At 41.7% G+C, this 23,103-nt stretch overlaps 1 protein-coding gene across 6 annotated transcripts in view; it reads left to right on the top strand.

Annotated features, from left to right (window-relative positions):
* The window catches only part of RANBP17 (RAN binding protein 17), a 272,017-nt gene that overhangs the window by 238,353 nt on the left and 10,561 nt on the right, over positions 1–23,103 (top strand). The window contains exons 27-28 of one of the 6 annotated variants that reach the window (XR_009762109.1): positions 3,631–3,737; positions 4,520–4,608. The exons of the other annotated variants lie outside the window; for them this stretch is intronic. The gene's annotated coding sequence lies outside the window, so the exon portion shown is untranslated. Of the gene's footprint in view, positions 1–3,630; positions 3,738–4,519; positions 4,609–23,103 lie in introns of those variants that run through there. 6 annotated transcript variants of the gene reach the window in all.

Raw genomic sequence — 23,103 nt, 5'->3', positions numbered from 1 at the left:
ATGTTCATAGTTATTTGAAGCACTTGTATTTTTAAAAGTACAAACGGTTTGTAAAACAAACAGTTACATTGGGCTAGGAATGACTTCCCTAATCATGAGACATGTTAAGCACTTAACAATATGCTGTTTCAGAGTGCCTAGAAGTTTAGTTTCATAAAGTAACAAGTATTGTCTCATTGGTGGATGGAGACAAAAAGGTTGCAATTTGGCTTTCAAAAAAAGGCTAGAGGTGTCAATGGTAGAGGTATACCCTAAGGCTAGGCAGCTGGTGTATATATGCTTTTGTTTATCAGTTTCTGGTTTATGTACCCTTTAGGCCAACAGATGAAACAATTGCTCCTACAGGGTCAGCTGCTGGTCAGAAGCAAAGTAAGAAAAGACTTTTGCGTTAAAACACATCAGCCATCATTTTAGCGCAGCTGGCACCTGCTACTGGTGCACAGCAGGAGGGTTAAAGGTCAAAGAGGCAGTTGTTCTAAACTCAGTGATGGCTTAAAGGGACTTGTAGATTAATCTGCTTTATTAACTTCAGTATATTAGATAACTATTGCAGTGAATGAAAGCATGTCTTTCTGAATAAGTACCATCACCTCTTTCCCTTTTAAATTAGCTTTTGAGTAATGAATATTAAATAGAATGCGTTTCAGGGGTAATTAAATGAAAACATTAGGATGCTGGTGTTTGCATCTTATTTGTAACTTTGTTGCATATTTATAACACATTGCTAACCTTAAATTTTGAGGAAAAACAAATAACCGAACATCATAAATTACAAATTAAACTTCTAATGTTTATTCGACAATTGTAATTTTCTAGACATCTTTAAAATAGCAGCAGATATAGAACAGTCTTTAAGTATTTGTCAATTTACTTATATTTGTCTCCTTTCATTAGTTTTTGTTTCAGCTATATATGCAAAAAGTGGTAGAAGTCATACAAAATATTTTTATTTTGGTTTCAGCATAAAATGGATATTGCAAAATGGCAAGGTGTAAGCATTTAATTGCATACTGACACAGTTGTGGGTCTTGCCCCTCCCAAGCTTTAAGGGCAGACTGCCTGCATTTTTCTTTAAAAATTAAAATAAATAGTAAGTGCTGCACAAATATCTACATGACTGTCTATTCATTGACTGCTATATTTTTTAAATGTCCCAATAAATGTAGGCGAAGTTTCTTGGTATACTTCTAAATACCTGTTGCAGGGAAGCAAGCAACATCAGAGAGCTTATTGCCTGCATTCCTGGCGGCCTGTGAGAGTCTGCTATTGAAAATAGAATGCTGAACTAGATGGACTTTTGGTCTGAACCAGCTGAGCTGTTCTTACGTTGATGACATCATGGGAGTTGTGCATAGCTGGTTTCTGCTTGAAACGTGAAAAATTGTGTCATGCTGCTGGGAGATGTTACCATGAATCAGTTTTTACCACTTTGAAGAGAATTAGCTGTTACTAGTAAAACATAATGGGTATTATCCATCTAACTTGTTCCATCAATACAAGGATTTCCGCTTGCACAGTTGAACTCCCCCACCTCCTCACGTGTGCCCTCCCCAATCTGCTCTGGAGATTTGAAGAAAACTCCAGAAGAGATTTGGGGGGAAGGGAGATGAGAGGGGAAAAGTTCTGTTCTCCAAGCAGAAATATTTGCACTGATGGAACAAGTTAGTTGGATACCACCCCATGTATTAAAAGCATGAAGACAAGCATATGAATTATAGATCACCATAATTTTGATTTTATTTTATTTATTTATTTATTATTCTGTCCTTCCTGCAAGGACCCTAAAATGGATTACATGGTATGCCTCCTTTGGGAGGAAGCTAAACTGAGAGAGATGGTGACTAGACCATCAACACTCTAAGCCAGGGGTGGCAAACCTTTGATGCTGGACTATAGCTCCCATCTTCCCTGACCATTCACCATGCTACCATGCTGACTGTGGCCAATAGATACTGAAGTACAACATCATCTGGAGGAAAACAGATTAACTGCGCTAGACACCACACTACACTGGCTCTCTCACATATGCCAGATGTGCACTGAATGAGCTAGTCTGTCCTCGGCCCTTCTCTTGCCTCATATATTGTGCTAAAGAGAAAGTCTCTGCTAATAAGTTATGGCCAGAACTTATGAGACTTGTGTTGCCATTTGAACAGCACAAATAGTGCTGTTTAGTTGGTTAGTTATTGATGTATTCAAATTAATGTTACTTATTGAAAACCAATTAATATCTTTTTGGCATAAAGAACAGTATTCTGTTGTGTAGTAAATATTGTAATGAACATTGGTTAACCAGAGGAATCCAAAGAAACTGGCACAACAACAGTATTAAGTAGGAGAAATAATATTCAAGAAAGTTGTTAATAATGCCACAATATATCCTGCTACTTTTAGATCTGATAAGTAGTGGTTGATATTAATAGAAAAAAATTCTGATTACTCTTTATTACACAATAAATGACCACCTGTTGCCACTAAATAATTCTAATTGTTTTGAATAGGCACTGTTAGTATTCAGTTCCTCACCAGTTATTTTATGAGAATGTGTTTTCAAATTGCCATTTGTTCCAAATGCAAATAATTGCAAGAAACAAATTGCTCCATAAAAATTAGGATCAGTTTGTGGACTACTTGAGAATGAGGCTTAAGAAAACTATATACACTTACAAACTGTTCCAGCATGTTTCCTAAATACTGTGACATGCACACAAATAAGCTGATCTTCTGGAACATTCTATGGTTGCTCAATAGTAGTTGAGTTAGGCTGAGTTGCTCCTTTCTTTGCCCCAAGGCACTGACTTTTTTTACTTTATTTTTTATTCTTCATTTATAAACCTTTGTTGTGTCTCTAAAAAATCTTTCTCTAAACATCAAACCATTCTTTAATCCTTTACACCTACTTTCTGTTATTTTCCTCACTTCCTGGTCTGTGCTAGAATGCAGGTTTTAGGAAACAATTTGCTAGATAGGGCTGGAGGACATTCCTGATTAGGGATGACTCCTCCTACTGGTCATGACAGGCAGGGTCTTCAAACTCCTTTGTTTCCTCTCCACGGGGAGTCATCCCGCCCTCCAGACTGGCCCTGCCTGCGGTCTGTGAAGGTTGGGTCTTTCTTCTCTCTGCTCCAAAATTCCTTTTATTCCTGCTTTTTCTGTTTCCTTCTATTTTTGGTTGTTCTCCTCTCTTTCCCAGTCTACTAGTTCACTTCCCTCTGCTTTTTTCCCTCGACCACATCTTATTTCTCTGTTGGGTTTTTCTCCCTCCCCCCCCGCCTTTACACCGTGGGTCTGGGAATGGCTTGTGAGGGACCTCTAGCGTGGCTGGGCGTTTGGCTCCACGTAGGTTCTTCCCACCGATGGAGTGCTTCTCAGCTACCACGGCAGCCATTTTGGAGGGCTTTAAACTGTTTGCTCTGTGGAGCTCTGTTTCTGCAACGCCTGTACTGCCTGCCCGACAGGTTGTGTTGCCTTGGAGCATCTGGCCCCAAATTCGGGCGGATCTCAGCAATAGGGGGTTAAGCGGCGGTCACTAAGGCGATGCGCCATCACAGCGGTTTCCCACGCTTTTTCTTGAGCGCAGGCCAGCTGTGGCCTCCATTTTATGGCCTCTTCTTCCTTCTCCCTCCACAGCTCCTGTTACATGGGAGACATGACAGACTCCTGTGAGCCTCCAGCACAATGCTTAGGAAGTCTTCAGCCAGTGTTTCATCAGCCCCAAGTGGGAGCCGTGGGGTTGTGTGAGTATTTCTAATGATGGTATGGAGGTTTTCCCCCTCCTATTCCCAGTTTCCCAAGTTCATGTCCTGGGTCAAGGAGTTTATCTGTTCTGAAATCAGTGGTTCCATGCACAGTGTTCTCAAATGCAAACGAGGCAGGCGTACCACCAGGCATTCGCATAAGGGAAAACTGAGGCACAGATCACACTCTAGCAACTCACGCAGAGAGGGGAGATACAGCAGTTTGCCATCCTGCCACAGCTATGCCAGATCCCCTTCCACTTTTGCTTCCAGCCAGGGTCGCACACCCTCAGCCTCTGTCACACCCATGCGATAAGAGGGTTGAGGGGGCTCTCTGTAGGAGGGTTGAGGCAGATGCTGTCACCTTCAAGGCTGCAGCCACCTCGGTGTGTTCAAGGACAGTTTTTATGTGGGCAGAAGAAATGGGGCAAGGGAGGATGTCCCCAAATTTGTGAAAGATGGCTAAAGAAGATGGCGTATGTTTTAGCACTGTCAGCTGATGCATCCATGGATGCCCTCCAATTTGCGGCACGGTCCATGGCGCATCATAACATTTGGCTCAGGCAATGGACAGTGGATGCCAGGTCTCAGACCCATCTCACGGCCCTCCCCTTTTCTGGCTCAGTGCTGTTCAGTGAATCCCTGGAAACCCATCTTGTGGAGACCAGAGATAAAAAGAAAGTGCTTCCCATGGCTAAGAAGGATGTAAGGAAACACAGGTAGACTCAGTTTTTTCATTCATTGTGACAGTTCTCCAAGCACATGGGTTTTTCTTCCTATAGGCCACGCTGGAACCAACAAGACAAAGATGGTAAGCGCATCCCCTCATCAAGATCAGGAAGAGCATCCTTCATCTCTGGAAAATTTCAGAAGGGCGCCCAGAAGGCTCCCTCAACATGACTCACACCCCGTAAGTCCTTTACGTGGGGTGGGACCCAGGCTGCTAGGTTTTGCTTGCCAGTGGAGGGACATCACCTCGGACAAATGGGTTTTGGCAACAGTATCCAGGGGATACGTTTTAGAATTCACAAAGGTTCCGCACAGTTTCTTCCTCCCCACACCACCATCCCAAAACCCAGAGAAACATCAAAGTTATTTAAACTCCATTCGCCACTTACTAACGTTCAGGCTATAGAACCAGTGGCACACTCAGAGAGGAAATCAGGGGTCTAACTCAGTTTTTTTCTTAGTGGCCAAAATGAATGGCAATACCAGGGCCCTTCTAGACCTAAAATGGTTAAACAGGTGGGTGTCCAAGAAAACTTCAAAATGGAGACCCTCAGGTCCATAACCACAGCACTAAAGAAGGGAGATTGGTTGACCTCCATGGATCTCTCCAATGCATATCTACATACCCCAATACACCAGCACCACAGACGGTTTCTCCAGTTTTCGTACGACAATGTGCACTACCAGTACTGGGCGTTGCCCTTCAGCCTCTCCTTGGCACCGAGGGTATTCACAAAGGTACTGGTGGCCTTGGTGGCTTACCTCTGGACAATGGGGATTTTTATACATCCCTACTTGGATGATATTCTGATGAGGGCCCCATCAGAGGATCAGTCCCAGATAGACATGAATCTCACTGTAGCCTGGCTACAGTGGCTGGGCTTCATGGTGAATGCGGAAGAGTGTACTGGACCCCTCCCAGTTGATTACACACCTTGGGGTACAGCTGGACATGCAACTCTTTCAAATGAGGCTCATGGTGGAGAGAGTGTTATTCAGCTGCCACGTGAGATGCCTCAGCCCCCAAGATGGATCGAATGATTCTAGCATGCCTCCAAGGACTCATGGTGTCAGCTTACGACATATTCCCTTGAGCTCAATTCCACTCGAGAACACTCCAGCAACTTTTCCTACCTCTCCATGAAGAGAACCTGCTTCAGCGCAGACATCTGGTGCCAGTTCTTCGACTTCTAAGGGCGGAGCTTGGCTGGTGGCTGAATCCACATCGAATAACCCAGGGGGGTAGTTTGGAAGATCCATCCCAGATAATCATGACGTCGGATGCAAGTCTTAGGATGGGAGGCTCACCTGGGTCAACTCGTGGCCTCAGCCTGAAGGCTTTCATGTCAGAGATCAGAGGAGCGCATGTGCTTATATGCACCTACAATACAACTGCAAAGTTGTACGCGAACAAAGAAAGGGGCATACGCTCGAAGGGGTTGATATCTGAAGCGGATCACCTGCTCAAGTAGATGGAACATCACCTGGCCTCCTTGAGAGCCGAGAACCTGGCAGGCACGGACAACTTTGTGGCCAACTGGCTCAGTCGGAGGGCGACCAAGGAGGCAGAGTAGCAGTTGAACCCAGCAGTGTTTTACCAGTTGTCACAACAGTGGGGCAACCCAGAGGTGGACCTCTTCACAACACCGGACAATGCGCAGTTGGCAAGTTCATCACACGAACCCCATGTCCCCAGGCTCTGGGAACGGATGCCTTCGAGGTGGATTGGCTGCGAGGTCTTCTGTACGCCTTTCCCCCATTCTGACTGATACAGCACACAATTCAACGGGTCTGGACACTGACAAAGGAACTAATCCTGGTGTCTCCATATTGGCCAAGACGGCCCTTTTTCCCAGACCTGCTGAATATTTCAGTCAGGAAACTGTGGCAGTTACCTATCAGACCAGACCTCCTCATCCAGGGCCCAGTTCACCACCCTCAACCGGAACTCTTCCAGCTGACAGCCTGGAGGCTGAGCAGATCTGGTTGAGGGACTTGTGCTTTTCAGGGAAGGTGCTGGATACGCTATTGGCCTCATGCAAGCAATCAACTAATAGGGTTTACTCTTCCACCTGGAGGGTCTTTTCGAGATAGTGCTCAAAAAACTCAGTTGCTCCATTGTCCAGGCTCTCCTAGGTTTTCTGCAATCGTGATTGCACAAAGGGTTGAGTGCAGCTACTCTCAAGCGTCAAGCTCTTCTCTCAGTAGTATATTTTCCTGTCTGGGGGGGGCATTATCTTCAAATCCCTTGCTCAAGCATTTCCTTAAGGGGGTGGCTCTTGTATCTCCACGAACGATTCACAGGTTCCCAACCTGGAACCTGAACTGGGTTTTGTCGGCGCTAACAGGTTCGCCCTTTGAACCAATGGTCACCTGTCCTCTGAACATCTTGACTTATAAGATGGTCTTTTTGGTATCCATCACGTCAATGTGAAGTGTCTCTGAGTCTGTGTTCCGTCAGGACAAGGTGGTGTTGCAACTGAACCCGGCTTTTCTTCCTAAAATCAACTCAGTTTTTCATAGGTCCCAGGAGGTGGTCTTGCTGTCTTTCTGTCCATCTCCCTCCTACACTCAGGAACATAGGTGGCACTCTCTGGATGTTACTTTATTACATTATGTTTTATTCTTTCTTTATAAACCTTTCTCTAAACATCAAACCATTATTTAATCCTTGATTGCTCAGCCTAATTTCTGTTCTTTTCCTCACTTCCTGATCTGTGCTGGAATGCAGGTTTTAGGAAACAATTCTGTGATACTAAAACATATTTAGATTTCCTGCATCTTGCTTATTGTTTTTTCAAGGGCATGGTGGGTGTTGTTATCTATTAGGAGTCAGTGGAAAATGAGCAACATTTTTCAAAGGAAGTATTCAATATGCATATCTCACTTTCCACCCCTGCTTTGAAAATCCATGTTTTGATTTCATCATCTTGTGGAAGAGGAATGATTCTCAAAACAGGGTCTGGTTAATTACCATGGAAGAGAAGGGGAGTACCTTTGCAGTTATCAAACACTGGGAAGAGATGGCACAGAGTCTGTAGCCCAATAATTTAAGAAAAATAGATACTGATAACAGCAACAGTTTAGGGCCAGATGTGAAGGGACTGGTAGGTTAAAAGCTTGCTTTGCAATCACAGACTCTCGCCAAGGCCATTGGCAAAGGAAGCATATGACATAGCTATTAAAAGGATCAGGCTGTCTGATCCTTTCTTCTCTCAAGAGGCACTTGTAATGGATGCTATTTTCTCCCGTCATTAATCATGTGATAGTCATTGTTCAAAGAGGAGCTGTTCTCCAATCCCAGTAGTGGAAATTCAGTGCAAATATGGTAACACGCAGAGAGTTTGTTCTACAAAGGCCTATGTTAGCATTGCCAAAAGGAGAAAGATGTTTGCTTAAAGAGCTCGTCGCAATTTCCAAATGCCCGTACTGCAATATGATATACACTAACTGGAAATGGCTTACCAGGGTTTGCAAGTTGAAGAATGCCAGTCTTCATCCAAATGAGCAACTCACATATCCTTTTTGTGAGTGCCAACTTATTCCAGTCTTGAGGAAGAAATATCTGCAGATCCAACGATGCCACAGATGGGAAAGTACAAGGATGCTTGAGTTTTAAAACATCTGTTGGGTGTATCACACACCCAAATGCAAAGCAGCCTGAAAGGACACAGCACTCAGTAGAGAGCTTACATGTAATTCAATGTAGACAAGAACAAGAGATGCCTCTTCTGATTATGTTTTTGCTTGCAGTGCAGCATGTGGCCATGTCAGTCATACATCATCTATTTAAACTACAGGAAAATAAGTCAATAGCAAAGCTATGGCTGTGTTAATGATGCAGCACCCACTCATTATAAGCTCGGTCTCTTGAGATACCTTTTTTCCCCATGCAGTGGATGGACCACACTACCTTTGATACTTGAACCTGCATATAAACATATTTGCCTTTACCTTTCCTCGTAGTACAGTTAACTTAGCAATCACCAAACCAGACATGACAGCAGCAGTCACATTTGTTTATATGCCTGCCCCATTCATATATAAAGCAGAGTTAACAGTGGTGGCTGTACTCTTCCCTGCTTACCTTCCCACATTTTGTTACCCCAGACACTTTTCTCCCAGCCTGGTGTTGGAGCCGGGGTGGGGTGGCCAGGGGCTATTGTGGGAAGGCCAAGGGGAGATTGGAAGCATTCTTTCCCTTTACCCACACACCCCTTTTTGATGTTAAAATTAGACTTATCTCCCCACTTTATACATGAATAGGGCAGACAAATGAGCAACAGACATGGCTGCTGCTGCCACATCAAGTCCGGCTGTGTGTCAGATACCTTGCCCTTCACCAGTGCTTGCTTTTAATAGCATTGATGTCAGCGTATTGGAAATCTGCAATCAAGCTGAAAGTGCTCAAAATTGATATCAACATTGTTTTCAGAGTGAAGCGTTATACTGGCACATTCACAGCCAGCTGCTTCCTGTCTTCCCGTTTCTATTTTATTTACTTTCAGATGAGATGTAGACATCAACTTTATTATCTTGTCAGCAATTTGAAATTTTGCTAATTGTCAAAAGTTTCACTTAGAAAATAGGTGTGATATGCTGGCTTTTTCATTGGCGTGAAATGTTATTAAATAATGTTATGTGAGAATGAAAACTTGGGAAATAAAAGACATGTGTAACTTACTCTGAGCTCGTATTCTAAATGTCTTCCTAAATCAAAAGGAAAACTTGGGAAGGAAAACTTGTTTGTTTTGCTTAGTGGGATCACTTCCTTTTGTAAAACTGCGCCATTCATAATGTATTTTGGGTTGGGTTAAATTAATTTTCACACAATTCATCCTCATATTTATTTAAATATGAGGGTGAGAGCTTTCTATCCTGTTTTCCCAGGATTCACATATCAGGGATTTTATGTTGCCCTGACACTCTGAAAAGTGGTTGCTTTTATAGAAGGGGTATTGCGATCTGAAATCATCAAGGGGTGCTGTTCCATGTAGCATCTTGTGGTACCTTCATGCACAAAAACAACTGAATGGGAGGGGCAGCAATTACACCAAATAGGTCATGAGAAACAGCCTCCAAGAACTAAAGATAGTTTAAAATTAATTATATAGCAATTCCATATGTACATTGTTGGAGCCATCTAGCCCATTATTGTCTGCCATGACAGGCATCAGCTTTCCAAAGCCTCAGGCAAAGAGAGATCTTTCCCAGCTTTGCTATCTGAGATCCTTTTAAAAAATATGAAACTTGGAGTTGCCAGGGATTGAACCTGGAACTTCTATATGCAAAGTATGTACTCCCACTGTGTTGTGGCCTTTCCTGGCTTTTCCTCAGACTGCCAGAATTTTTTTTTACTGCCTCGGTTAGAAGGCCTCATTCATTGTGAGAATTGTTGCAAAGGGAATTAATTTAAGCTGATGTTCATTAAAGAGTTTTCATGAATTAGATCACATTTCATAATTTCCTACTTTTCCTCATATAGACATAATGTACAGTGTTTGAGAGGCCTTGCTCATTCCTGGGCCTCTTGAAAATGAGTATAGAGGTAGAATTGCAGTTTGATCATGGGATTTATAGTTCTGTCCTGAAGGTGCACGTAACCTTTAATTCTGATAAATCTTCAATTATTTATGTATATATTTCTCGCCCCTCCAGAAGAAGCCCAGGAAGGAAAACAAAAACACTAAAAACATCTTTTAAAACTTCTTTAAAAATAAATCTTTAGAACATCTTTTTTAAAAGTCCCTAAAAACAATTCCAACACAGATGCCGATTCGGATAAGGTCTTTAATTAAAGGCTTGTTGAAAAAGGAAGGTCTTCGATAGGCACTGAAAAGATGGCACCTGTCTAATATTTGTGGGGAGTGAATTCCAAAGTGTAGGTGCCACAAGACTAAAGGTCAGTTTCCTAAGTTGTGCAGAACGTACTGCCAGATGAGATGGTATGTGAAGGAGGCCCTCACCTTCAGAGCGCAGTGATCAACTGGGTAGGACGATCTTGCAAGTGTTTACATATCGCTTACATGCTGTAATGGCTCCTAAGCCGTTTACAAGCATAAAATCAGTTATGAAACCCATACATGATTAAAGTATACAATAAGACAATTCCATTAAAACATTGAAAACACCCATATTTAAAATATACAGTAAACAAGAGTATTAAAAAGCATAACAAAACAATTTTAAAAAACAGTTGTATCAAGACGTTCAAGTTCAGGGCAATGCTTGCCTAAACAGATGTGTCTTCAAGAGCTGGCAGAATGCTAATGGGGTCTCTCATATTTCAGCAGGGAGAGCATTTCACAACGCAGGAGCCACCAGTGAAAAAGCCCGCCTCCATATTATTGCAAGCCAATAATCATCAGGCCATGGCAAAACTAACCAGTTTCCATTTGCTGATCTTAATGCTCTTACCAGGCAGTGGAAAGGAAGATGATTTTTTTAGGGAACGTGGTCCAGAGTTATTTAGGGCTTTATTTGTAAGTAGCAGGACCTTAAAACTTGCTCAGTGACTAATAGGCAGCTAGTGCAGATCCCTTAGTACTGGTGTGATATGTGCCTGAGAAGGAGCGCCACTCATCAGCCAGGCCATGACATTCTGCACCAGCTGCAGCCCCCAGACCAGCTGCAAAGGAAGCCCCACATAGACTGCATTGCAATAGTCAAATATGAGGTTACCAATGCATGTGTCACAGTGGCCAAATTATCCATGTCCGTGTAAAGGCGCAGTTGATGCACCAACCAAAGCTGGTGATAGGCACTCTTTGACACAAAGGCCACCTGGGCCTCAATGGACAAAGGTGGTTCCAAGATCACCCCTTAGCTGCGTACCTGTTTTTTCACAGGAAATGTAACCCCATCCAGAAGAGGCAAACTCACCCGTTCTTGAACCTGGGAACCACTTGCCCACAGTGTTTGCCTTAGCAGGAGTCAGTTTCAGTCTATAGGCCCTCATCATCTCCACCACTCCATCCAGGCACTAGTTCAGCTTATGGATGGCTTCTCATGTCTCAGATTTAAGATAAAAATATAGCTGAGTGTAATCCTGTGCCCCATCCACCTGTGGACTGCTTCCGGTGGTTTCATATACATGTTAAATAGCAGTGGGGACAAAATAGTGCTTTGCAACACCATGCAACTAAACTCCCAAGATGTAGGCATCTACTCCCCAGTGCCGTTCCCTGAGACTGGGCATGCAGGTAGGAGCAAATCTATTTTGCATCTCTCAGATCTCTTTGCGAATGAGTATAGGGATTGATACGGGATGCAAAGTTTAAATACAAAGTGTTCTCCTGAACATATACGCTTTTTCCATTCTGGTGTCTCAGTGTGTGATGAGAGGATGGGATCATAGGTATTATATTTGCATTTTCTCGCTATCCTCTTTGAAAATGGATTGTGGTTGAGCTGGAATTTGTACATGAAATGTGGAATTGTTCCGTAAATGTGAGTACCAGATTTAATTCCAATATCTTCGTGTTCAACTGAGTTACCACATTACAGAGTGGCAGATTTTATGCTAAGTGGGCAAATTAAACTAATTACTGTAAATATTTATAGCTACTAATGTCATTTTTAACATGCTTCTAGTATCTAAAATTTAAAAAGCCATTGTGTGACAGAAAGCCAACCCTTTACTATAGTTTTGCATATTTATTACAACTCTTAACATTGATTGTTTATGTTTAAAATAGCTTGTTCCAAAGTTTGCTTCTGGTTTAGAGTTCAAGCTATTAAAATTATTGTGGCCCAATCCAGAGCCTTGTGGTTCCTTCCTATGAATTCCAGTAGAGGAAGAAGCTTCAGATGTATATGCTGGACAGCCACCTACTGTTTCCCCATGGGGAATGAGGAAACCATTTTCAGGTGGAAGGATGCTATCAAAGGTTCTTTGCCCCAAAGCCCTTGTTCATAAGAACAAGCCATGGGAAACTTAGTGCTTAATCCACATAAGGTTTTAGGCATTTTTTAAAGTCCTGCTCATCTCAGTGCCGTTCCTAACTTTCTATGCACTGGGTGTTCACTTTATTCACAATGTGTATAGTTTTGATCATGGTTGGGAAGCCTTTTCCCAAATTGAAAACCAGAACTAAAAGTAGTTTGTCTTGGTAATGAACTGTTCCCCAGTGGTCATTTCTTCCGCTTTTGTGGTTAAACAGAGGGTGACTTCTTAGTATCTCTAAAGACTGCTATATGTATTGGATGAGTTGCTAAGTGGTTTGAGCACAAGAGTGAGTCTATGTTATTGAATATTCCCCTTATTTTCATACTGTTTGGGCTGAGATTTTTCCGTGTTGTAAGGAAGTTGTGTAGGAATGCATAAACAGTTATGAACTGTTCAGATTATAAAGGAGGGCCCTTTATGAAATCCACAAGCCCTACCCCTTGACTCTCTCCAGTTCTTGCCTGACCATGCCTCCCCTGTAGCATTTTAAAAATGGTAGCAAAGGGGACCTAGCCCCCTCTGACAGACACACACACCAATAACTATTTCTGAAAATGCTTAATCTAAGTCATTGTTACTTCCTAACAAAATATGCATCTATTTTTTATATACAGTAGGGCCCCACTTATACGGCGGGTTATGTTCCAGACCCCCACCTAAAAGTGAAACCCGCCAAAAAGTGGAACTCCGTCAATAGAATGGCACCCGATGCCCGAAAAATGCTGTAAACACAGAACAAGCACTGTATGAGTGGGGCCTTACTCTAATTGAAAACCGCCGTATTAGCGGAACACCGAAAAGCGGGCCGCTGAAAAGCGGGGCCCTACTGTACACTCTTTATGAAACTGGGATGCAAACATTTATTTTTAGTATTTTAAAAAGAATTTGGCAGCTTCATATCGGCCAATCTCACTGTTAAAGACAGACTATAATTTTTACAACAATTTGGTTAATACGTTAAAATTAATAATTACAAAATTAGTCCACCTGGATCAATACAGATTCATTCCAGGTAGGTTTATAGCAGACCCAATAAGGAGGCTGTTTAGTATAATTAAATTCAGTCAACTAAACCATTCCCCTCTAGCCATCCTTTCATTGAATATTTGTAAAGCTTTTGACAAAGTTAACTGGCGATTTTTAATACAAGCATTAGAAAAATAAAATTTTGGTCCTAAATTTATATCAGTTTTAAGATCAATATATGCCCAATCTACAGCAAAAAAATTATTTAATGGTACGACGAGGAATTTGACATTAAATGCTGGAACTAAGCAGGGTTGCCCATTATCACCCCTCCTATTTACTTTAGTTATGGAATTTTTAGCAAACAGACTAATGCAGCAACCCAAGGAGTGAAGGTGCACCAAACAGATCATTTGCTTAACCTGTATGCTGATGACTTACTATTAATGCTATCAGATCCAGAAAAAGCATTACCACAGCTGAAAGAGGAACTTAGACAATTTGTAGCAGTCCAGGCCTTACTGTTAATTTCATGAAATCAGATCCCTTATGCCTTAATATCCCCCCAATATACAATTAAATATCTCACACTCTCTGGGAATTCCAATAGTTCCAAATTCAGATACCTGGGAGCCCACATTTCTAAAAATCAGAAGAAATTATTCCATTTTAACACACCAATATGGAAAAAAACAGTAGCAGACCTTAAAAATTGGTCTAAACTGAATATGGGCCTTGCTAGTAGAATTGCACTAATAAAAATGATGGTACTCCCTAGATTTACCTATCTCTTTTATGTGTTACCAATTACAGTAACTTGGCATAAAAATGTGGCAAAACAAATTGGAAACATTTATATATAATTCAAAATGACCCAGATTTGCAAAAAATATTAGATATAGGGGGGTTAAAGTGGGAGGTTGGAGAGTATCCAATTTACATTTATATTATGAAGCCTTCCAAATTAGGCATATCATTTCATTTATGGATGTTTGAATAAAAAAACACTGGGTTCAAATTGAGGCTTGAACAAAAAAAACAGCAAAGGCTTCCCATACACCAAAAAAGAAACCAAAAAAGCTAGTAAAAATCATAGATCTACAATGTCATCGGCTTTTGAAGTCTGGAAATATAGAAAAGAAATCTTTTCACCTGGATTGTCCCCATTGACTCCAATAAGCAAACACCCTGACTTCTACAGACCAGATAGGCCAGTAGATGATTCTGTGTTCATAAAGCTGAATGTGTTCCGACTAAAATATTTTTACAATGGCCCTAACCCGCTTCCCAGAGACACCTGGAGAAATAAACTACAGGAAAAAGGAGTCCCCTGGTTACTTTGGTATCAACGGAGCTCATTTATACGCAAGCCCCATATAAAAACACAAGGAACTCGGGAATTAACAACAGGAGAAAGATTGATAACGAACATGGAAAACAATGATAGAGGCTTAGTCTCCAAAATTTACTCCTTTTTGTTAAGTAAAGATATGGGAGGCAACTTAGCCCAAAAAAAATACTGGGAGGACGATTTGAAAATACAGATAGATGAAGAACACTGTGATACCATATGGGACAAGTTTCCATATTCAACAGTGTCCATTTCAGTAAGGGAAATAGCATTTAAAATTATACATAGATGGTACATGACCCCAATCAAGATAGCACAAATTTCATGCTCTTCATCTAGATTGTGTTGGAGAGGTTGTGATGCTCTTGGCTGTTACAGCCATATGTGGTGGGAATGTTCGGACATTTTGGAGGGGGTACAAAGGGAAATAAGCAAAATAACTAGACAAACAATGCAACTTACACCAGAACTTGGTTTATTGAATCTTACAGTATAAAAAGTTAATAGGATTCATGCTGATAGCTTCCCATCATTCGATTGCTCGGTGCTGGGAAAACCTAGATGGACTATCACTGGACCGATGGTATAGAAAATTATGGGAATTTGCTTTGCTGGAGAAACTGACACGAAACTTGAAACTAGCAGCAGGCACTAAGAAGAAAGACACTTTCACGGACCAATGGATGCCCTTTATTGAATTTACAACTGAGGAAATTCTTTGCCAAGTACCCAAACCCTTTACGAGACTATGGTTGGCTTGATGAATTCTTTTACTTGACTTAAACACTGTAATAGCTCTCTCATAGAACGAAATGGGGTCGTCGAGGGGGGAGGGTAAATATGTTATAGTTCCTTTTCTATACTATTTGAAAATGAAAAATAAAACTAAAAAAAAAAAGAATTTGGCAGCACTTAGCTTCACTTCATTATGTGAGCCTCCATCTGTAATTTGAAGTGGTATAACCCATCCCACCGAGCACTAGAGCTTTAGATTCCCTGCAGTATTCCATTAGTTTAGTGGTAAATGTGCTGATAACAATTTGGTTCTTGAATCCAAAAATAAGTTTCAAGCAAGCTTATAAAACAAATTTCATTTTTTTATTGTGGCTTTAGTTTCAGTCCAAATATATACTCATGTGACATTAGACCGTTGTGTATGTGGTTCCCACAAATGGAAAGTTCTGTAATTTTGCAGCCCCACTTAATGTATTGGTGGTGATGCTGACTGCAGGAAGGTGGGTGGATTAAATCCGGTCCTCTTCTCCTACTGCAAAAATAGATTATTAGTACTGACATAAATATGGGGGTGGGGAGTTGACTGGTCAATCCCTGTACATTATAAATGTATCTTATACTGACTCAGACCATTGGTCTATCTAGCCTAATGTTTTCTACTCAACTGAGATCATTCAAGGTCCCAGGCATAGTTTTTACCTAGCCCTATGAATGGATGCTCTTTTATCTAGAGATACTGGGAAGTGAACCTGAAACCTTCTGCATGCAAACCATGTGTTTCTCTCACTGAGTTACGGATTCTCCTATGCACATGTGGGAACCATACACCTATTTGCACTTCATTTTTCAGCTAGCAATATGCACAGAGAACTTTGATGGACTAGGTGATCATTTTTGTTTTAAATTTATTCTGTTGCTGTTATACTGATGTACAGAACTTCTGCATTGTAAAAGACATTAGGAGGTTTCATACCCCTATTATAAGGCATTGAATTGTGAGGAATCATGAAACTATCTGGAATTGACATTTATACTCAGCGCAGTGAAGACCTGCTGGAGGTATGCTGTCTCCCTAGAGGACGGATTAGAAATGTGACTGAAGGGTTGCCATCACTCATAAAGCCCTCTGACACGTATCCCTTTATTCTCATCCATATGGGAATGAATGATACTGCCAAGCGAAGCTGTGACGAAATCACATCAGAGTTTGAAGCTCTGGGAGGGAAACTCAAGGACTTTGAAGTCCAGATAGTTTTTTTCATACTTCCTTCTGGTACTTAGAAGAGGAATAGAAAGGGAAAGAAAAATCCCCTGGAGGAATGACTGGCCGTGAAGGTGGTGCCGACGCAAGAGATTTGGATTCTGTGACCACGGGCTACACGTTGTGGAAGATGGACTGCTGGCAAGTGATGGGTTGCACCTCACAAGGACTGGGAAGAATGTGTTTGGCCACAGCATGGAGAACTTTATCAGGAGGGCTTTAAACTGAATCCTAAGGGGGAGGGAGATGTAAACTTGGAGTTAATGATTGGCAAAGGCTTATGCACAGTAGCAGGAACTGAGAGAACAGCTCTAATGGCAATAAAAATGTAGGAAGGAAGCCAGACTGTAAATTACATGGCCTTTGATGTCTGTATAATAATGATCAGAGTATGGGAAACAAACAGGACACGCTTGACCTCTTAATAAAGGATGGTAAATACAACTTGATAGGTATAACTGAAACTTAGTGGGATAATTCCCATGACTGGAATACAGCAATTGAAGGAAATAACTTGCTCAAAAAGAATAGAGGGTATAGAAAGGGAGGAGGAGTCATGCTGTATGTTAAAAATATATATCCCTGCACAGAAATACATGAAGTTGAGCTTGGTAGCCCCACTGAGAGTATCTGGATTAAAATTAATGGGGCAAGGGATAAAAGGAACATGGTGGTTGGAGTCTACTACTGACCACCAATCAAGGAGAAGACGAGGATGAAACATTTGAAAAACAAATTGCCAATGTTTCAAGGAGGCATGATGTGGTAGTAATGAGGGACTTCAGTTACCCTTATATCTGTTGGAAGACCAATTCTGCCAGACACGGCCCCTCCAAGAAATTCCTGTGTTTGAGATAACTTTCTCCTACAGAAAGTAGAGGAAGGAACTAAAGGATCAGCTATCCTTGACCTGATTCTGACCAACAGAGATGACTTAGTGGATGAAGTGCCAGTTACAGGGTCTCTGGGGGAAAGTGACCATGCTGTACTTGAGTTCTTCATTTTATAGGAAGCAAAAGCTGAGAGTAGCCATGCCTGTACCCTGGACATCAGGAAAGCTGATTTTAATAAACGCAGAACAATTATAAGTAAGGCTCCATGGCAAGCGACTCTAATGAGAAAAGGAGTCCAAGATGGGTTAAAGTTTCTAAAAAGAGGAAATTCTAAAGGGATAATTGCAAACAATTCCAACAAGGAATGAATGTAGAAGACGGCAGAAGAAGCCAGTGTGGCTTCACAAAAAGCTTAGAGATGAGATGACCTGAAAAGAAAAAAAAGGACACATATAGGAAGAGGAAGGACGGCCAGGCCACAAAGGAAAAATACAGACAGGTAGCACAATAATAGGAATGGCATCAGGAAAGCTAAAGTTGAGAATGAGCTGAGTTAGCAAGGGATGCTAAAAGCAAAAAAAAAAGCTTTCTTCAGGTACATCCATAGTAAAAGACATAGAAAAGAAATAGTGGTACAGGTACTCAATGAGGATGGCAAACAGTAGTGTAGTGGCAAATTCAGAAGTGTAGGGTCCCTTCATGTTAGTCAAAGCCATGCCCCTTCCCCCCCTTTTTTTCTGTGGGGTTGAGAATGGGATCCTTATTAATCTCTTTTCTGACAACAACAGATACTCCTAGGAGCCAATAAGCATGAAAGAGGAGAGTGTTAGCTACTGAGAAGAGTCTCCTGTGGCCAACTCACCTTTCACTGATTGGTTCCAATCAGCAGGAAAGGATAAGGAAGCATGTCAGAAGACTCTTCTCAGTGGCTAATACATTCCCCTTTCATGCTGATTGGCTCATAGCATGCTGGAGATATAGATACCCTTCTGGGACCCTGCTTCTAAAAAAGTAAAAGGTCTAAGACCCCCCGAACCTCTGGACACCTGCACCCCTGATGGCAAAATGACAACAGATGACAAAGTAAAGGCAGAAGTGCTCAATTCCTACTTTGGCTCAGTCTTCTCCCAAAAGAGGGCCTATGATCCTCCTGGCAAACATGAAGTTGAAGAGGCAGAATTGCGGCTTCAGATTGATAGACAAATGACCAAGGAATACCTAATCACTTTGAATGAGTTCAAATCTCCAGGGCCCGATAAACTGCATCCTAGAGTATTGAAGGAACTGGCTGAAGTATTGAACCACTGTCTATTATCTTTGTGAAATCTTGTGTCATGGTCCCGTCAGAGGACTCCTCAGATGAGGACGACTCGGGAGTAACAGCAGCAGACCCTGGAGCAGCAGACCCAGAAGGAGACACGGAGGAGACTCCTGAGAATCCAGCTCCTTCTCCCCCTCAGCTGCAGAGCACCCCAGATACAGCGGACGCCCTGCAGCCAGACGCAGCCAGTGAACAGGATACTCCCCCCTCACCTGCAGAACGTAGACAGCAGAAGGTCAGGCAGAAGAGAGGCAGGCCTGTCCCCTTAAGGCCAAAACGCTGATGGCTCACACCTGCTGTCAAACCTGCTCCTTATAAGGCACACCCTGGCTTCAGCTTGTTGCTGACTACAACGTCAGGCGTGGCTTCGTGTATACCTAGTTTCCCTGCAGCATCTCTTGGACTGACCCCTTGGCAATTGATCCCGGACCTCTACTGACCTCGCTTCTGGACTTCTGACTTGGCAAGTAAGCTTCAGACCGGCCTGGCCCTTATCAGGTTCCCTCCTCGTTGGCCTGGCAGATTTACAACCAGACTGCCGGCTAAGGACTTCCCTTCCCTGCTAACGACCCAGGAATTTCCAGCCCCCACCGGCACTGCTGACTCAGTGCAGAGCTGACATCTTGGAGAATGGGTGAAGTGCTGGATGACTGGAGGAGAGCTAAAGTTGTATCTTCAAAAAAGGCAAAAGGGAGGAACCTGGGAAGAACAAAAAAACAGTCAGCCTGACATCAATCCCTAGGAAAATTCTGGTGCAGATGATAAAGTGGTCAGTCTGTAAGCACCTTGAAAACAATGCAGTGATTACTAGAAGCCAACATGGATTTGTCAAGAACAAATCCTGCTGGCCTAATTTAATTTTTTGATCAGGTAACCTCCAAGGAAGACTGTGAATGTCATGAACATAATATATCTTGGCTACAGCAAAACCTTTGACAAAGTGCTGCATGATATTCTGATTAGCAAGTTAGCCAAATGTGGGCTGGAAGAAACAACTGTCAGGTGGAACCACAGTTGGCTACAGAATTGTACTCAAAGAGTGCTTATCAATGGTTCCTTCTCAAACTGGGAGGAGGTAACAAGCGGAGTACCGAAAGCCTTGGTCCTGAGCCCAGTGCTCTTCAACATTTTTATTAATGACTTGGATGAGGAGGTGCAGGGAATGCTTGTCAGATTTGCAAATGATACAAACTTGGGAGGGATAGCTAATATCCTGGAGGACAGAAACGAAATTCAAAGTGATCTTGATAGAATGGAGCATTGGGCTGAGAACAACAGAATGAAATTTGACAGGGATAAGTGCAAAGTTCTACACCTAAGAAAAAGAAACCAAGTGCACAGTTGTAAGATGGGGTATACTTGGCTCAGCAGTGCTACATGCAAGAAGGATCTTGGATTTGTTGTTGATCACAAGCTGAATATGAGCCAACAGCGCAATGTGGGTGCAAAAAAGGCAAATGCTATTTTAGACTGCATTAACAGAAATATATTTTTTCCAAATCGCATGAAGCACTATTTCTCCTGTATTCGGCACTGGTTAGGCCTCATCTTGAGTACTGCATCCAGTTCTGGACATCGCAGTTTAAGAAGGATGCAGACAAACTGGAACGGGTTCAGAGGAGGGGAACAAGTATGATCAGGGGACTGGAAACAAAGCCCTATGAAGAGACTGAAAGAACTATGTTTAGCCTTGAAAAGAGAAGACTGAGGGGAGATATGACAGTACTCTTCAAGTACTTGAAAGGTTGTCACACACAGGAGGATCAGGATCTCCTCTTGATCGTCCCAGAGTGCAGGACATGCAATAATGGGCTCAAGTTACAGGAATCCAAATTTCGGCTGAACATCAGGAAAAACTTCCTAACTATTAGAGCAGTACAAGAATGGAGCCAATTACTAGGGAGGTAGTAGGCTCTCCAACACTGGAGGCATTCAAGAGGCAGCTGGACAACCACTGCCGGGTATGCTTTAAGATGGATTCCTGCAGTGAGTAGGGGCTTGGACTCTATGGTCTTATAGGCCCCATCCAACTCTACTATTCTATGATTCTATGACCTTGATTTAAAAATAGTAAAGTAATTTGATAATATTAAATTCTAAACTTAAATAATTGTAATCTAATTGTAATATAAAATATATGATTAATAGACTGCAGTAGAAACACCATCTGAATTCTGTTTATTCGAATTCGGTTGTAGTATTGAGGAAATTGCTATATTTTAGTTGCATATTCTGTAATTTCTGCTAATGACTTTAGTTTTTGCTTTGATTGTATTATGTTGTTCAGGTTTCAGTGTATTTTACTAGAACAATTTGTGAGAGTGCCTTTTTTTCTGGGACCAAGGAATCTGTCAATCATCAGTGCCCAATCCAGAGGGTAAGACTCAACTCTGGATCATCCACCTGTGAAAAGACTAAATTCACATGTTCCTTTTCCTTCATGCTTTCCCCACTCATGAATTCAAAAGGCCTTTATCATTGTTGTCTTTGTCTGAATTCCTTTTAAAATATTGTATTCAAAACTAGATATGATGCATATACTCGAGGTCCAGCTGCCCTCTCCTGCATACAACACTTTTGGAAAGCAAACTAAAATGGCCTTTTGTCTTTTTTTTTCTCAGCAATGTCACAGTGCTAATTCATGTTTAAATTATTCAATTCTAACCCTTAGGTCCTTATATCAGATGTAGCTAGAAATAATCACCTTAGGGTCCAATATAGGGCCTACAGTCAGATTTTAACTGAAATATAAATGTTAAAAATAGTCCTCCTTCCTAAATGTATAAAAACATTGTTCACATTTGTCTTTATTGAATTTTGTTTCTGCAACACAGGGTTCCATTTTTTCAGGATTGTTTTTAAATTTTACTGATATCCTCTCTATTGATTGCTGTTCCCTCCAAGATTGTAGCTTCTGTAGTTTTCATGAGCATTTTGCTCACTGCATTACCAACATCAGCAAACCCCAATGTAGTAACCTTTTTTCTCTGCTGTGGGTGCAGCTTTCCAACCAATTTGCAACACGTGTGCCCTCCTTTGAACATTTGCTCTTCAAAAATAAATTCTTAGTAGTTCTACCTATCTGATGACATACACAGTTAGTACCACAAAGACCAGCAGTCAGCAGCTATCCTGAATTTACAACTTTGTGTTCAGCTTCTACCAGAGCCAAATACTCTCCACCTCTCATAGGTATGCTCCAGTTTCAGTGCAACCCATACTCTTTCTCCACCAGGCCATTTACAAATGGAGAGCACAGGCAAAAGCTATGTCTTTATGCACATTGTACCAGATATTCATGCAGAACCATTTTACATTTAATGGGTAGGTCTCTTGACAACAGTTGATATCTATACTGCATACACTGGGTATACTAGTAGAAAGCAGTTGTGAGGGTTCAGTCAGACCATTAAACAATCTAGCCTAGTGTTCTCTCCTCTGACTGGAATCAGCGCTCCAAGGTGCTAAAAAGATGTGATATCCCTCTAATAGAACCTCAAATAGTGATGTCTGGGCTACTTGCAGCAAAAGGGTAATGGATACGGATTTACTGCATGAAAAACTGATCAGCTGGCTGAAATGCTAACATGCAATCCAAGGCCTAGCAATTTGAGGCCATTCTAAAAAAACAGGATATCAGAATTGGAATATTGTTTGCTGATTTAAACCATATGTTATAACAAAGCAAGGAAGGAGGGTTTAGTTCACTGTGAGAAGGGATTGTAGTTGATCACAAGGTGAACATGCATCAACAGTGTGGTGTAGCTGCAAAAAGGGACAATGTGATTTTAGGCTGCATTAATAGAACCGTAGTTTTATTAATGTACGAGTTAGACCTCATCTAGAGTACTATGTCCAGTTCTAGATACCAGACATTAAGAAAGATATAGGCAAAATCGAATGGGTTCAGAGGAGGGCAAAGTAGATGATCAGTGGTGTGAAGAATCTGTGAGGAAATGTTGAAGGAACTGGGTATGTTTACTGTGGAGAAGAGAAAACTTAGGGTGGGATGATAACACTATTGAAAAACCTGAAGGGCTGTCACACAGAAGAGGGTAAAGACTCATTCTCTGCTATACCTGAAGGTAGGACTAGATCTAACTGGCTTAAGATGCAGTAGGCCAGATATCAGTTGAACATCAGGAGAAATTTCTTCATGGTAAGAGCAGTTTGACAATGAAACCAGTTACTTAGAGAGGAGGTGGGTTCTTCCTCACTGGAG

The sequence above is a fragment of the Rhineura floridana genome, chromosome 4 (assembly GCF_030035675.1).
Source record: "Rhineura floridana isolate rRhiFlo1 chromosome 4, rRhiFlo1.hap2, whole genome shotgun sequence".
Classification (NCBI taxonomy): Eukaryota; Metazoa; Chordata; class Lepidosauria; order Squamata; family Rhineuridae; genus Rhineura; species Rhineura floridana.
Note: the sequence above shows the minus strand (reverse complement) of the source record. Positions and strands in the feature narration are given on the sequence as shown.